Source organism: Lutra lutra, chromosome 4 (genome assembly GCF_902655055.1).
Source record: "Lutra lutra chromosome 4, mLutLut1.2, whole genome shotgun sequence".
Classification (NCBI taxonomy): domain Eukaryota; kingdom Metazoa; phylum Chordata; class Mammalia; order Carnivora; family Mustelidae; genus Lutra; species Lutra lutra.
Window position 1 is genome coordinate 94,655,328 of NC_062281.1, and position 14,384 is coordinate 94,669,711.

Here is a 14,384-nt window from a genome sequence, read left to right on the forward strand (position 1 = left end):
TCAAGATCCACACCCTTCAGATTTTCCTTTTGATCCTTTAGGTCCAACCTCTGTTTACAGTCTTTCTCCAGGTGGAATAGAATATACTTCAATGCATTTCCTTTTACTAACTTATACCTACATTTCAGCCATTTCAGGGAGAATTCCTAGCTCAACTTTTGGTTGGATTGATGTTTACATACTCAACCCTTTGCATTTAATTATTATGTCCATTATTATTTTTGGAGTTGTCATTATTCTTAGACAAGATGGCTAGGTGCTGCCATTGAGTGTGAATTTTACTGATTCAGCTTTCAGAGGGCAACCCAATTTTCAAGTCCTGAGAGTCTTTCATTGCTGCCATGTCGTAGGGATGAAAAAAAAAAGCACCTTTGTTCTTACTTTTTTCAGATGTTAAGACATTATTTAAAAATATATAAATAGAACTTTGTTAGTTTACAGATTATCTTTTTTAGTGGATATGATTTATTTCCATAAGAAGTTTTGGGAGAGTTACAGCTTACAGGAATGGGAGGAAGAATTAAGGATGTTCTTGTACATATACCAAAATGCACAAGAGGAATTGAGCTGGATTTTAATTCCGAATGAAGACTGAACTTTTCCTCCTAGACCTCAGTGATGCTGGAATTGATCCTCCTCCCCGCCAAATGGGAGAGACAGCTACTCCTGCCTCATGGCATCCAGCAGCCTCAGCACCTGTTAAAACCACAGTGGAAAGGGGAGAAGGAGAGAAAGTTCCCAGAAACGGAAGGCAGCTCTGCCCTTCAGGCACATCGTAGCAATCAGAGCATGACACTTTAGGGCAGGAAGCTCGTTTTTCAGAAGAAATGAACTTGTGAATTCAACAGCATTCTGGCATGAGGACTCCACCAGCATCCTCAAATAATCATGTCCATAATCAACTGAAAAGGCTATCTTTAGTTAACAAGGTTTAGACCTTCACAAAAGAGCTATTAACAAGATATTCATTCTGGCACCTGGCTGGCTCAGTTGGTTAAGCCTCTTCCTTCAGCTCAGGTCATGATCTCAGGGTCCTGGGTTCCAGTCTTACATCAGGATCCCTGTTCAGCAGGGAGTCTGTCTCTCCTTTTCCTTTTGCCTCACCCCTCTTATGCTTTTTCTCTCTCTCTCTCTCAAATAAATAGATCAAATCTTAAAAAAAAAAAAAAAAAGATACTCATTCAAGTTTCACTAGTCAGACTTCCTTGAGAGATACCACCTTGCCTTTAGTGTTGAGACATGACACATGGTAACACATTGTTACAAAGTAAATGACATTCCTCCAGAATCTAAATTGCTAGGAAACTAAAATAACCAGATCTCCCCTTCCACTCCTATAGCCTTGCAGAGTGATAATGATGCCAACCCAAAAAAGCCTGACATCTTAGAAGTTTCTGTGAATCACCATAAAGATTTATTTATGGTCTTGTGAAAGGCATGTCCATTGTTTTTATGGTAAACCAATTCTTTGAAAATTGGTAATCTGAAATGTAAGATTTCCCAAGGCAGGTTTAGCAAGAAAATTCCCTGTTTGCCTCCCAATGATCCCACCAGATTATCCAAGGATTTCATGGGATTTCTACTCCTTAGACTTGGGTGGGAAAGAGTATAGTCTAACAGACCTAGGCTCCAATCCTATCCACTTAAGTCTACAAGCTTGGGCAAGTTCATTGACTCTCTGAGCTCAGTTTCCTCAACTGAGAATTGAAAATAGCAATACTTGCATCAAGAGCCTATTCACATGGAGATTGAATGAGATAATGTGTAATAATGACACGGCAGACAACAATCCTTTAACAAATGGTGGCTGCGAACATCTTCTTTAACTCAATCACCTGTTTAGAGGACAGTCAGTGACAATGAGGCATATAATGCACTGCTCTGAAGGAACCTTCTCCGCTAGGGAGAAATGGCAACCACCCTGGAAACACTGAGACCGTTCACAGGAAATCCTCCAATATCAGTTTGGAAACTGACAGACACTGTGGACACAAATGGCAGAGCACTCTTCCTCCTTCATTCTCCCAGGCCCCCGCGGTGAGCAGCAGAGCTGGGACAGAGCAGGACCAAGCTCCCTAGCTTCCTGCCCAGTGGGCTCACAACCTGTGAAGGGCAGGCTGAGCATTACAGCCAAGCTGGGGATGGTGGATACAATTATCTCCCAGCCCTTTGAAGCTTTGGCCAGGAATATTTGTTGTCACCATCACTTGTGATTAGCACAGCAACGTCCTCCTGCAGAAGACAGAATCCTTTGTCTACCACCCTCCATCTGCCGATGCCGGAGAGCAGGAAGTGGGAAGAGGGGCGAGAGGGGCTGGCGCCCCTCTCCTCTTGGTCCAATTTCACACATTGGTTTTTCAGCATTAATAAATTGGTTACATTTGCCCCGCATTTGGCAGGCGAGGTTTCTAATAACACTCTGATCCCTTCAGAGAACATGAATCACTGGCATGCGGGGGTTCTGGTTACCTCCCCCCCGACTTTCTGCTGCTGAAGGCCCCACACATTAGCAGGGGTCAGGCACTCGCCTGGGCCGGGGCAGGGTCTAGGACAAGGGCCATGGCTTCGAGGCACTGCCATGGAGCTCAAAGATTTTCCCTCAGAGGGAGAACAGATAACTTTGAGCCTGGGCCATGTGCAGCTTTCTCCAGCTGTCAATCCTACCTGGTTTGCATGTAGATTGAGAAAACGTGTGAGATTTTACTGCAAGTCTCAGTCCAGAGAATTCAAGGGGGGCGGGGGGTGGGGTGGGTGGAGAGGGGATGGGAGAGAAAAAAAATGTGTGATGCAGATGTCTGAGTTTCATGCTGCCCCGACACCGCTTCCTTTGTGCAGTGCGGATCTTTGGGGAGGGATGGCCTGAATGAGGACAGTGTACAACGCAGGCACGTTTCTCAGAGGCAGCTTTTCTTCTTGCCCCGGAATTAGGTGTGTGAAAGTTCCATGAAAGTTCCATGAGCTGGGGGAAGCCCCAGGCTGAAAAGAGGCCCAGAGCCAGGGGCCAGCCACACCTTCAGCCGTGGTGGGCCAAGTGGAGGGAGAACAGAAGGGAAAAGAAATAAGCTAGAGAGGGCAGGCCTGGCACAAATCCAGCCAATGAAATGGGAGGAAGAGAAGGAGAGAGAACAATGGAAAAAGGGAAAAAGGGAATTGAGAAGAGATGAGAGGAAAGGAATCCCGTTTAATCCAATAGACGTTTTATGCTCACCTCTACTTGAAAGGAGTGTTGTTTTCTTTTTAAGATTTTATTTATTTATTTGAGACACAAAGAGAGCAGGAGCACGGGGAGAGGCAAAGGGAGAGGAAGAAGCAGACTCCCCACTGCACAAGGAGCCTGACTTGGGGCTTGATCCCCAGACTCTGAGGTCATGGCCTGAGCTGAAAGCAAACACTTAACTAATTGAGCCTCCCAGGTGCCCCTCCAAAGGAGTGTTTTTTACATAGCAAGTATATATCGAATCCCTGTCCTCCGAGAGCTTACAGGCCAGTTTAAAAATCAGCCATACAAATCAGTCCTGGAATGGAATATGACAGGGTATAATACGGACATCAGCGCCGTGGGGCACGATAAGGAAGGGCAGAAGTTCTCCTGTAGAGCAGGTGGGTCTTTTTTTTTTTAATCTTATATATGTATATATAAAATTATATATATCAGTCTTACACACAAGAGGTGGGTCTTGAGTGTCTTCTAGAAGGGTGGGTCAGCCGAACCAGGGGGAGGTGTGGGGAGGGCATTCCTGAAGGAAAGTGTTAGTACAGAGTACAGTGGAGGAACAGGGAATCAGTGATAGAAAGACACATGGAAAATAAAGGAAAATGAAGAGAGGCCCACAGTTGTCTTAGTCACCACACAAGCCATGGGCTGCTTTAGACCTTCTCATCCCAAGGAATTAGAATTGGAGCTTCCTATAGGGTCCTGTAAACCAGGGCAAGCCATCAACACAGCAGCCGGGTTCCAAGCCCAGAGGGGAAGGAGGACTCACACACTGAGGAGAAGCAGAATGGGCAGAGGTTTCCCGTCAGCACACCTGAGACACCGAGTCCTATCAGAGCCTGACCTGCTAGATTCCCAAGTTCATTCTCTCATTCTTTCTCTGTCTCTATATCTCTGTCTCCTCAATCTTTCACTGTGTCTTTCTCTGTCTTTCTGTGTCTCTGTCTCTGTCTCTCTCTGTTTCTCTCATCTCTCTGTCTCTGCCTCACTCTCTCTCTCTCTCTCCTATATCCTTCTCTCTATAGATTTCAGGATTCCCAGGAAGGAAGGACTTCTTCTCTTCTGTTTTTCCCAACTTTTTATTTTGAAAATTTTAAACCTTCACAACAGTGCAAAGAATACCATTCTGAAAACAGGGTACATTTTGAGCCATTTCAGCATTATTGACATGTGATTTCTGTAGATAGGGCTGTGCTGATAAACTTGGTCTCTGGCAGGGGGGAAAGCCTTCTTTGGTAGTATTCGCCAGTTCCTATAACCTAAAAATTCCCACCATGGCTCACTGCAGGCTAATTTTAAACCAATGGTTTAACAAATGGCTTGCAAAATTCCTGAATATTTAAATGCTCTCAGGAACTGGTAAGAGCAGGCTCCAGTGTACCACATTTTCCTGAACTACGTTAAATAACTTGCAGATACCATGGCACTGAACCAAATAACTTCAGCATGTGCCTTCTAGGAATAAGGACGTTCTCAAATGTAATCACAACACCATTATCACACTTAAGGAAAAATTAGCAACGCATTTCATAATATTATCCAATAGACATTTCCCACTAAAATATCCCCAACTGTTCCCCAAATGTCTTTTATAGCATTTTTTAAAAACTGAGAATCCAGGGAAGGTTGCATATTGCCTGTGCTATTTTCTTTAGTTTCTTTTAATCTAGAGTGGTCCCCCTGACTTCTTTTTCAGTTGTCTTTTTTTTATGACATGGACCTTTTTTGAAAAGCCCACGTGAATGTCTATAGAATGTGCCACATTCTGAATGTGTATGGTTGTTCCTCATGGTTACATGCAAATTAAATTCTTTTTGACAAAAATAATCCATACTCTTACCTCGTATCAGGTGGCACTCATAATCAAGTCTCAAATAATGTCAGATTGTTCCACTTTTGGTGATACTAAGTTTTATCATTTACTTAAAGTAGTAACCACCAAATGACTCAATTTGTTAAGAAGGTATCTCCCCACTATATAATTGATAAATAATGTATGAGGTACCATGCTGATGTTGTGTGAACCTCTTGTCCAAAAATCTTTTACTCAGTAGTTAGCATCTGTATGATGCTTGCCTAAATCAATTATCACATTAGGGCCTGAAATACAGTGATTTTTGTATCACTTCTTTTACATTTAGACAGAACTCATTTTCTTGAAAGTCCTTTTCTTTTTAATATGATTATGGACTCATGGACTTTAAAAAAAAAAAAACTTCAATGAATTATAATCCATTACTGTCACTTTCTTTTTGATGTTCAAATTATCCCACACTTGGCCAGGGGAACCACTTCAGGCAGGATCCTGTGTCCTTTTGACATGACCTCATTAATCTTTAAGTATTTCCTTTCTTTCAGGCACAGCACAATTCCCCGGGCTCACCTGCATTTGCCCTGCACCAGGGCCAGAGCCAGAGCTAGAAGCGGTTATTTTTTCAAAGAGCCCTGATTTTTTTAGGGGGAAATGATATTTAGAAATCAAGATCTGGGTTCTAGGTGTGCTCATTGCTACAGTGATGTTATTGCTTTTAGGTTCTTTCAGTTGATGTGTGTGTGTGTATCATATATATGATATATATAAAATTTTATATAGAGATATATATTTTATATTATATAAATTATATACAATATAATTTATATATAATTTTATATATACATAAATTATATATTTTTAAATATGTATATATAGTAAGTTCCCTAACCCCAAGTATCTCAGAGTGTGATCTTATTTGGAGATAGGGTGTTTACCAAGGTAATCATGTTAAAATGAAGTCATTAAGGTGGGTTTTCATCCAACATGACTGGTGTCCTTACAGAAGGGGAAAATTGGGACCCAGAGACGCATATGGTGGGGAAGAGATATGAAGACATAGGGAGAAGACAGTTGTCTGCAGGCCAAGGAGGGGGACCTGCACCAGAGCCTTCTCTCCCAGCCCTCAGGAGGGACCAAACCTGCTGGTATATTGTTCCTGGACAGAGCTGTGACAGAAGACATTGCTGATGTTCCAACACCCAATTTGTGGCACTTTGTCATGGCAGCCCTAGCAAGCAAATATGCCACATAACAAATTACCACAAATGTAGCAGCTTAAAACAAAACAACACACACTTATTGCCTCACATTTCCGTAGAAGTCTGGTATGGGCATCCGCCAGCTCAAGTCAAAGTGTCTGTGGGACTCCATGGCTTTCTGAAGTCTTTAGGGGGAATCTGCTTCCCTTGTGCCTTCCAGTTGTTGGCAGAATTCAGTTCCTCGTGGCTGTAGGATTAAGGTCCCCGTTCCCTCTCTGTCAGTTGAGAGGCCACTTGCCCGCCGGTTCATGCCTTCCCCATTCCCTCTTCAACACCAGCCATGGCAGGCTGAGTCCTCTCATGATTTGAAACTCTGCAGTATCTCCATTCCTTGCCTCATTTTTTTTTTTATATTCCCCTTCTTCCTCTTTCACCTTTAAGGGCCCATGTCATTTCATTGGGCCCACTCAGGGAATCTGGGATAATTCAGGTAACTTTAATTCTATCTGCAAAGTTTCATTTGCCCTGTAACATAACATATTCATGGTTTCCCAGCATAGGGAGCCGAACAAGCACTCAGAACACAGCAAACCGGACCCGGGTTCCAGCACGGCCTGTGTGACCGGGGACTGGTAAGCAGTCACTCAACTTTCGGGAATCATTTTTCCCAAAAAGAAATTTTTCAGTTTCCTCAGCTACAAGTAGAATCAAGGCTTAAGTAGTAAGCTTCGTTTAATAGAAACAGTTTCCTTATGGAAATACTAGGTCAGGGGCACTGATTTGGAGAATCAGGTTTGAAGCAGATCATGGAGGATCCCCTTAGCCAGTCTAAGAAGTCTGAGTTCTATCTTCTAAGAGCTGACGGGAGGATTTTTTTTTTTTTTTTTTTTTACATAGGTGATAAATGAATCTATTGTTTGAAAAGTTAAAACACGAGTATATAAAAGCAGGCTTTGCTCACGGTTAATAATATTACAGACATTTTTGCAAATCGCTGTTTTTATTTTTACTAAATCTCCCATCTTAACAATTTTTCCCTGCTAATACTTTTTCTCTTTAACTGTATGTAGTATTTCATAGGATAGATTGGTTTAACCTATTTGGCAATTTCTCTCTTGAATACGAAGATTGTTTATAATGTTAAGGCATTACAAATAAGGTAGTAACGTATATCATTGCAGTTCATGTTCACACAGATTTACTACCTGATGGTATTTCTAGAGCATGACCCCCAAACACTAAATGTGCTTCAGAATTACCTGGAGGTCTGGTTAAAGCATGGATTCCCAGACCCTGCTCCCAGAGTTTGATTTAGTAGGTCAGGTGTAGGGCCTGAGAATCGGCATTTTTAACAAGTCCCAACGTGAAGCTGATATTGTTGGATTAGATCACACTTTGAGAACCATCTTTTTACACCATGGATTCCTAAAATTGAGTTGTTGGTTTCAAGCTGATGCACATTTTTCATGATGATGTGTCCTCCACGTTGTCTCCCACTAAGTTTGTACCAGTTTCCATTCCCACCCACAATGTGCAAGGATGCCCCTGTCTTCACCTTTGCCAACGCTGGCCCATATAACTTCAACTCTTCTTGCCAATTGAATAGTAAAAAATGGAATTCTACCATTGTTCTATTTTATAGTACTCTGAATGACTTTTTTATGATTTTTTATAGTAGCTTCTACTCTTTTGTCTTTTTATAAGACTACCATTTATTGCAAAAAATTTAAGAACTCTTGATAAGCAAAAAGATGATAAACTTATCCATAATTCTACCACACACAGATCACCTGTATTAACATTTGCTGTATTTTGTAAGCATTTTTTTTTCATTTAACAACATACTGTGAACATTTTTTCCATATCATGTCATTAACTATTCTTCACCAATATCGGCCTAAAAGGCTGCATCATATCAATGGAATATTTTTGAATGAGGATTGACATTTACAAAATGATGTTTTGGGGAAGGTCAGTCTGGCAGTAGAACTGGGAATGGGAAGAACCCACACGCAAGGAGCAATTTGGAAACTACTGAAATAACACGAGAGAGCAGTGACATGGGGCAAGAGGGCCAGCCGTGACTACAGGAAACATTAGGAAGAAAAAATCAACACCTTGGTAGCATCCAGGATGGAGGGTAAGTGACAATTCAAAGCTAAATCCCTAGGAGTGCCCTGGGTTCCAGGGCTGGAAACTTGGAAGATGCCTTCCAACGAGCAGAGATCATCTTTGCTATTTCTGATCCCCAAATTTATCTCGGTTTAGAGATTTAGAGAATGCAAGTTAACTTCAGAGAGGAAGAACTTCATTTAGGAAAACAGGAGACCTGAACTCCCAGAGCCGAGGCATAAGGCCCCATTTCAATGTAGGGAGTCATTATTTTGAGAGACTCTACAGTAAGGTGGAAAGACCACACTCTTGACCATTAAAAAGATGGCACTGTGCATTGCTGCTCTGCCACTTATTGTGACCTTCGGCAAGCCTCTTAACCTCCTTGAGCCTTTTTGTCTATAACATGAGAGTGATAATATTTACTAGATAGAGTCATTGTGTGAATTAAATGAGGTGATATGCGTAAAATGCAGTCTGTAAGCAGGGCGTATTTAAGAAGTGGCAGTTTCTTTTATCACTGTAAAAAGAGCAATATTATATAAAGTAATAATATCCCTGTAAACTGTCCCACAACTTGGTCCCTCCCTAGAGACACACTCATGGCTAACCAGGGCATGACGATTTGTCGATGAAATGAAACTCATCAGTGAAATGAAGTTAATGCTGAAATAGTCCCTTTTGCCCATAGCTGTCTTCCCTGGCACACAGAGGGCTGTGGCTTACCTTATGAGCCAGAGCCATGGGGATGTGCTGTGAGGGTGGCTGGAGAGACTCCACGTGTGCCAGAAACCTCCAGAGGTTTTCTGACCACACTACGGTGATGTCATAGCAGAAGCAATGAGGATTTTGAATCAACATTGACAGACTCACTGCTTACTCTTCTGTCCCTCCTCTTCTACCAGTTCACAAGGGTCTCAGGCTCAATGTTTCTCTGTGGTTAGAGTACAAACACTGATCATAACGAGAAGCAAGGAGGTCAGAGGGAGAAGGAGACTCCCTGCAGAGCTGGGAGCCCATGCGGCCCTCAGTCCCAGGATTCTGGGATCACAACCTGAGGCAAAGGCCGTGGCTTAACCAACTAAGCCACCCAGGCACCCCGGAATATTGCATTTGAATGTGCCCAGCATGGTATCTGAGAGAAGTGGGAAACTTGCTGTTGGCTTTCCTTGGGGACCCTCTCTAAAGCTATCTCTCCATGCGCCAGCAGGCCAGAAATTGTAGTGGTTTCAGCTGCCAGGCAGGTGTCTAGTGTACGATTAACAGAGACATCAAAATAGCCATCATTCTCCCCACCCCCCGTAAGCTCCCCACAACCAACACAGCAAGAAACACAAAATATCTACTTTCCTAACTTAACTCTTGTCCCTTGCGGTTGGAAGAAGAGAAAACTTAGATTCAATCACCAACACCCCATTTGCCTTAGATGACGTGAAACACATTTCTACATGGCAGGTAACAGGTTTTCTCTGGAAAACACGGGGGCACCTGTGGGTCTGCCAGAGAAAGTACACCAACATTTATCTGCTCAGGATCTACTCCTCTAGCTTGAGCCCTGTTACATGCCCTTGCTGAATCTTATTTTCACAACAGCTGTGAGATGGATGTTATTATCCTCATTTATCAGATGAGGAAAAGACTCCGAAAGATTTAGGGGTGTTCAGCACAATAGGGGTTATCTGCCTCCCCCTTGTCCACATTTCTTTGAATTTTCCAGTATATGTTCCTATCATCTTCGTTGTAGATGGTTCTAGACCAGGTTCTAGACCAGTAGTCTTCTAGCCCATGCAAAGGGAGCAAGCAGTGTAGACCATATTTCCATCTTCGGAATAGTCTTCAGTTTCACCTGGTGGCAAACTAGACCCAAGTTAAATTCAGTGGATACAGTGTTAAACTTTGAGCGTTCCTTCTCAGGCCCAGGTTGTGGAGACCTTGTGCAGTAAAGGTGGAATTACATTTTTAAAGTTAAAGCCCGAATTGTTGACTCCTTGGTTAAAAACAAATCCTCATACAACGTGCACCCAATTTTTTTTTAACAAGACCATTATGTTTTCAAAAGTGAAATCAGTGGAAATGTGCTGTTTCCTGCTGCCCTATGTCCCTGTTCCTTTTCTCTCTTTCTCACCCTGTGTGTGAATATTACAGGTTTCCTCCTTCCAGAGATGCTCACAGCTGTTTCCCTTCCTCCCTCTCTTGAGCCCTGGAAGGCAGCTTTCATTCTTCTACCTCAGCCTGCCGGGGGCCCCATGGAAACTTCCCCGTGGTATGATTGCTTCCACACTTTTATATGCTTTAAAGAATATCAGCTGAGAACTGCTTATTGATCCTGAGTGGGGAATCCTCCCTTACAAAGCAATTTGCAGCCGTTGAAGGAATGTTGGGGCACTCTTCTCGATATCCTGCGCTCCCATCCCACACCCTCTATGCCCCATTTGCATGTTGACACCCTCTAAGCCAAGCCTGCCTTTGCCCGTGCCTCCTTTTCTGAGGATGTCCGATGAAGCTGACTTTTTGGATTCTCGGGCACTCATCCTGTGAACAATTTGAGCATACCAGTTTTACACTAGATCTCTATCTACTTTGGAGATTTTGTTTCATTTTTTTAAAAAGATTTTATTTATTTATTTGAGAGAGAAAGAGAGAGCAGAGAGAGAGAGCACACAAGAGGTAGGAAAAAGCAGGGGCAGAGGGAGAGGGAGAAGCAGGCTTCCCGCGGAGCAGGGAGCCTCACGCAGGACTCCATCCCAGGACCCCGGGATCATGACCTGAGCAGCAGAAGGCAGATGCTTAACGACTGAGCCACCCAGGCGCCCCTGGAGATTTTATTTCAAAACCCAAATATGGAAAAGATGCAGTTGCTCCCCAAGCACTTAAAGTCCTGAGACACATGGATGGATTCCACCTGCTCGGCTAGCACAAATCCTTCCTACCCTCCTCTCCAAGTAGCAGAAAAATGGTGGCTGGCTAGGGTAGAGGCCATTTTTCACGTTGCTCCTGATCAGCAGGACCCAACATACTGCAGGCCATCAGTGCTTGGCTCAGAGTAACAATGAAAAGAGAAAGCAGCTTTGGGGTGCCCATTTGGCTCCAGGCATTGTACTAGTCTAGTCACAGTCAAATATGGGATTTTATTAATCCAACTCACAGCCTCTCTAGAAAATCTGACACCATGCTCCTAGAACATGAACACTTTCCATGGCCCTTTGTCCAGTCCTCATGATTTTACCAACGATAACCCAGAGTTCAGAAAAATTAAATGGTTTGCCCAAATCACACAGCAAAGAAGCAGACACAGGCAACCAGACCCTCTGCCTCCAAGTTCAAGGTACTTCCCCTTTCTCCACAGCTGGCCAGGGATCTGTAGACTCAAAATTCACACTGTAAATAAAGTCAGTGCACTGGAGTTTTCATTTTGGTACGATGATATCTGCCACTGTTCTATAAACAGGAGTCCCCATTCCCACAGTGATGCTCCCTTTCTGCCAAGGTACTAACAAAGCCGCCATCTGGTTGCAGCCTCTGAATCCAGACCCCTCGAAATCCCCTTAGGCCTGGTCAGCTGAGTCAGAGAGAATGCAGCACACTTTTCTAAAACAGGCCTTTTTTTCTCAAAAATAGTTCCAAAAATATTTCCCCCAAATAGAACCATTACTTTATTTATTTATAAAATATTTTACTTATTTATTTGACAGAGAGAGAGAGAGCATAAGCAGGAGGAGCTGCAGAGGGAGAAACAGGCTCCCTACTGAACAGGGAGCCTGTCCTGGGGCTCAATCCCAGGACCCTGAGGATCATGACCTGAGCCCAAGGCAGACACTTAACGGACTGAGCCACCCAGGCACAATAAAGTTGAGTTAACCTTTTCAACTTAACACCTTTCCCTCCTATTCATATACTGCTTTCAAAAGGAATGCTGAACAGGGGGCACCTGGGTGGTTCAGTAGGTTAAGCCTCTGCCTTCCGCTCAGGTCATGATCCCAGGGTCCTGGGATGGAGCCCCACATCGGGCTCTCTGCTCAGCAGGGAGCCTGTTTCCTCCTCTCTCCCTCTCTCTCTCCCTGCCTGCCTCTCTGCCTACTTGTGATCTCTGTCAAATAAATAAATAAATAATCTTTTAAAAAAATAAACAAAAAACCCCAAAAGGAATGCTGAACTATTCTTTTGAGCTACTGTATTAAGGTCATAAAGTATTCCTCTCCCTGACTTAATGTCTGCTACAGGACTTTTCCTCTAAGGAAATATGCTATCTGTCGTTGCTTTTTTGCTAGTCCCCAGACAGGTGGGTCTTTGCTTTTCAGTGCCCTTTCTACTTTATGTAAAAATGTTTATGCTGGGGGGGTAGCTGGCTGATGGGCATTAAGTAATAATGGGTGTTATATGGAACTGATGAATCACTAAACTCTAGCTCTGAAACAAATAATACACTATATATTAATTAACTAAATTTAAATTTTAAAAATGTGTTGTTATTACTAAAACTGGAACCAGAAATCCTAGCCTGTAACAAATAATTTTAAAAATACATTGAAATTGGGTGCCTGGGTGGCTCAGTTGGTTAAGCATCTGAGTCTTGATTTCTGCTTAGGTCAAGATCTCAGGGTCGTGTGATCGAACCCTACTTCAGGCTCTGCACTGGGCATGGAACCTGCTTGAAGATTCTCTCTCTCCCACTCCCTCTGCCCCTCCCTCTGTTTGCGTGCTCTCTCACTCTCTCTTTCAAACAACAACAACAACAACAACAAAACAGAACAAAAAAAAATGCATTGAAATAAGGCATCCTTTGGATTTTAGAAACATTATATGATTTATTCATAGGTATTCAGACCATCTAAAATAGCCTAAAACTCTTATGTTTTTCAAATACCTCTGTTCCACTATTTGCCACCTTTCTCGGGTGGCAAATTCATTCATCCTACGAGAGCAAGGGCTCCAGAACCAAACAGACAAGAACGACCTACAGACCAAAGAATTAATAAAAACAATAGAGTGTCACAGGAAGCTGCTCAGGAGAGAAACATTTACTGTGTGCTGCTTTGATCGAGGCTGTTTGATTACAGGACAAGCTAGTTTCAAAAAAGGGAAATTTTTGTTAAGGGTATCAAAATCTCTCTTGAATTGGAGCTGGAAACTAGGAATTCACTGGAGGTTGAGACAGCCCTTTGCCCACCTTGCTCTCGGCGCACACGGGTCCCCGCTCTCTCATCCTGTTTGCGCATCTCCACTCTCCTCCCTGGACATCACGTTCTTCCGCCTCTTCCGCCAACGGGGCTGCTCCTCCGTGCTCCAGCCTGCATCTGAATGCGGCTTCCTTCCCCGGCTGTCGGCTCAGGCCCTGACTCTGCTTGTCCTTTCTGCCTGGTTCCCACAGGCTCAGATGCTAAATATCCCAATTCCAAATTTCAGGAGGAAGACGACGGGTGCTGCTTAGATCAGGAGCAGCCCAATCAGCCATGGAGCCATGTGTTGCCAGCACGTGACCAATTCAGGAGGGGCTTCTTCACGGGGGAGGCACCAGAGGAAAAAGACGTGGGGTATTTAGTTTAAGCACACCTATGTGCTCTGCACAGCACAGTGTGTATTGGGCAGGGGCGGGGACAAGCATGGGGATCAGCATCAGCACAGACAAGACTTTCAGATCCAGGTTCTGCCACTTCTTAACTAATCTGGACAAGTTCAATAACTCCCAACATTGATTTTCTAAGCTGGTGAACAGGGACAATAAATACATCAAAGTATCACAGTGCAGATCAAATGAGATGATGTTTGCCAATTGACTGGCATGGCCAAGTACTAAAAAATGCTAGCTTCCTTTTGCCCCTGTCTACGCTAGGCTGTATACCAAGTTTAAAAGTATCATAATTAATAAGGGTTTTCGTGACATGTGGAAAGCAAACCATTAGCATTTACACAGTGCTGTAGAAAAACAAGAATTCTTGGGGTGCCTGGGTGGCTCAGTCGATTAAGCGTCTCCCTTTGGCTCCGGTCATGATCCCAAGGTCCTGGGATTGAGTCCCGCATCTGGTTCCCTGCTCGGCGGGGAGCCTGC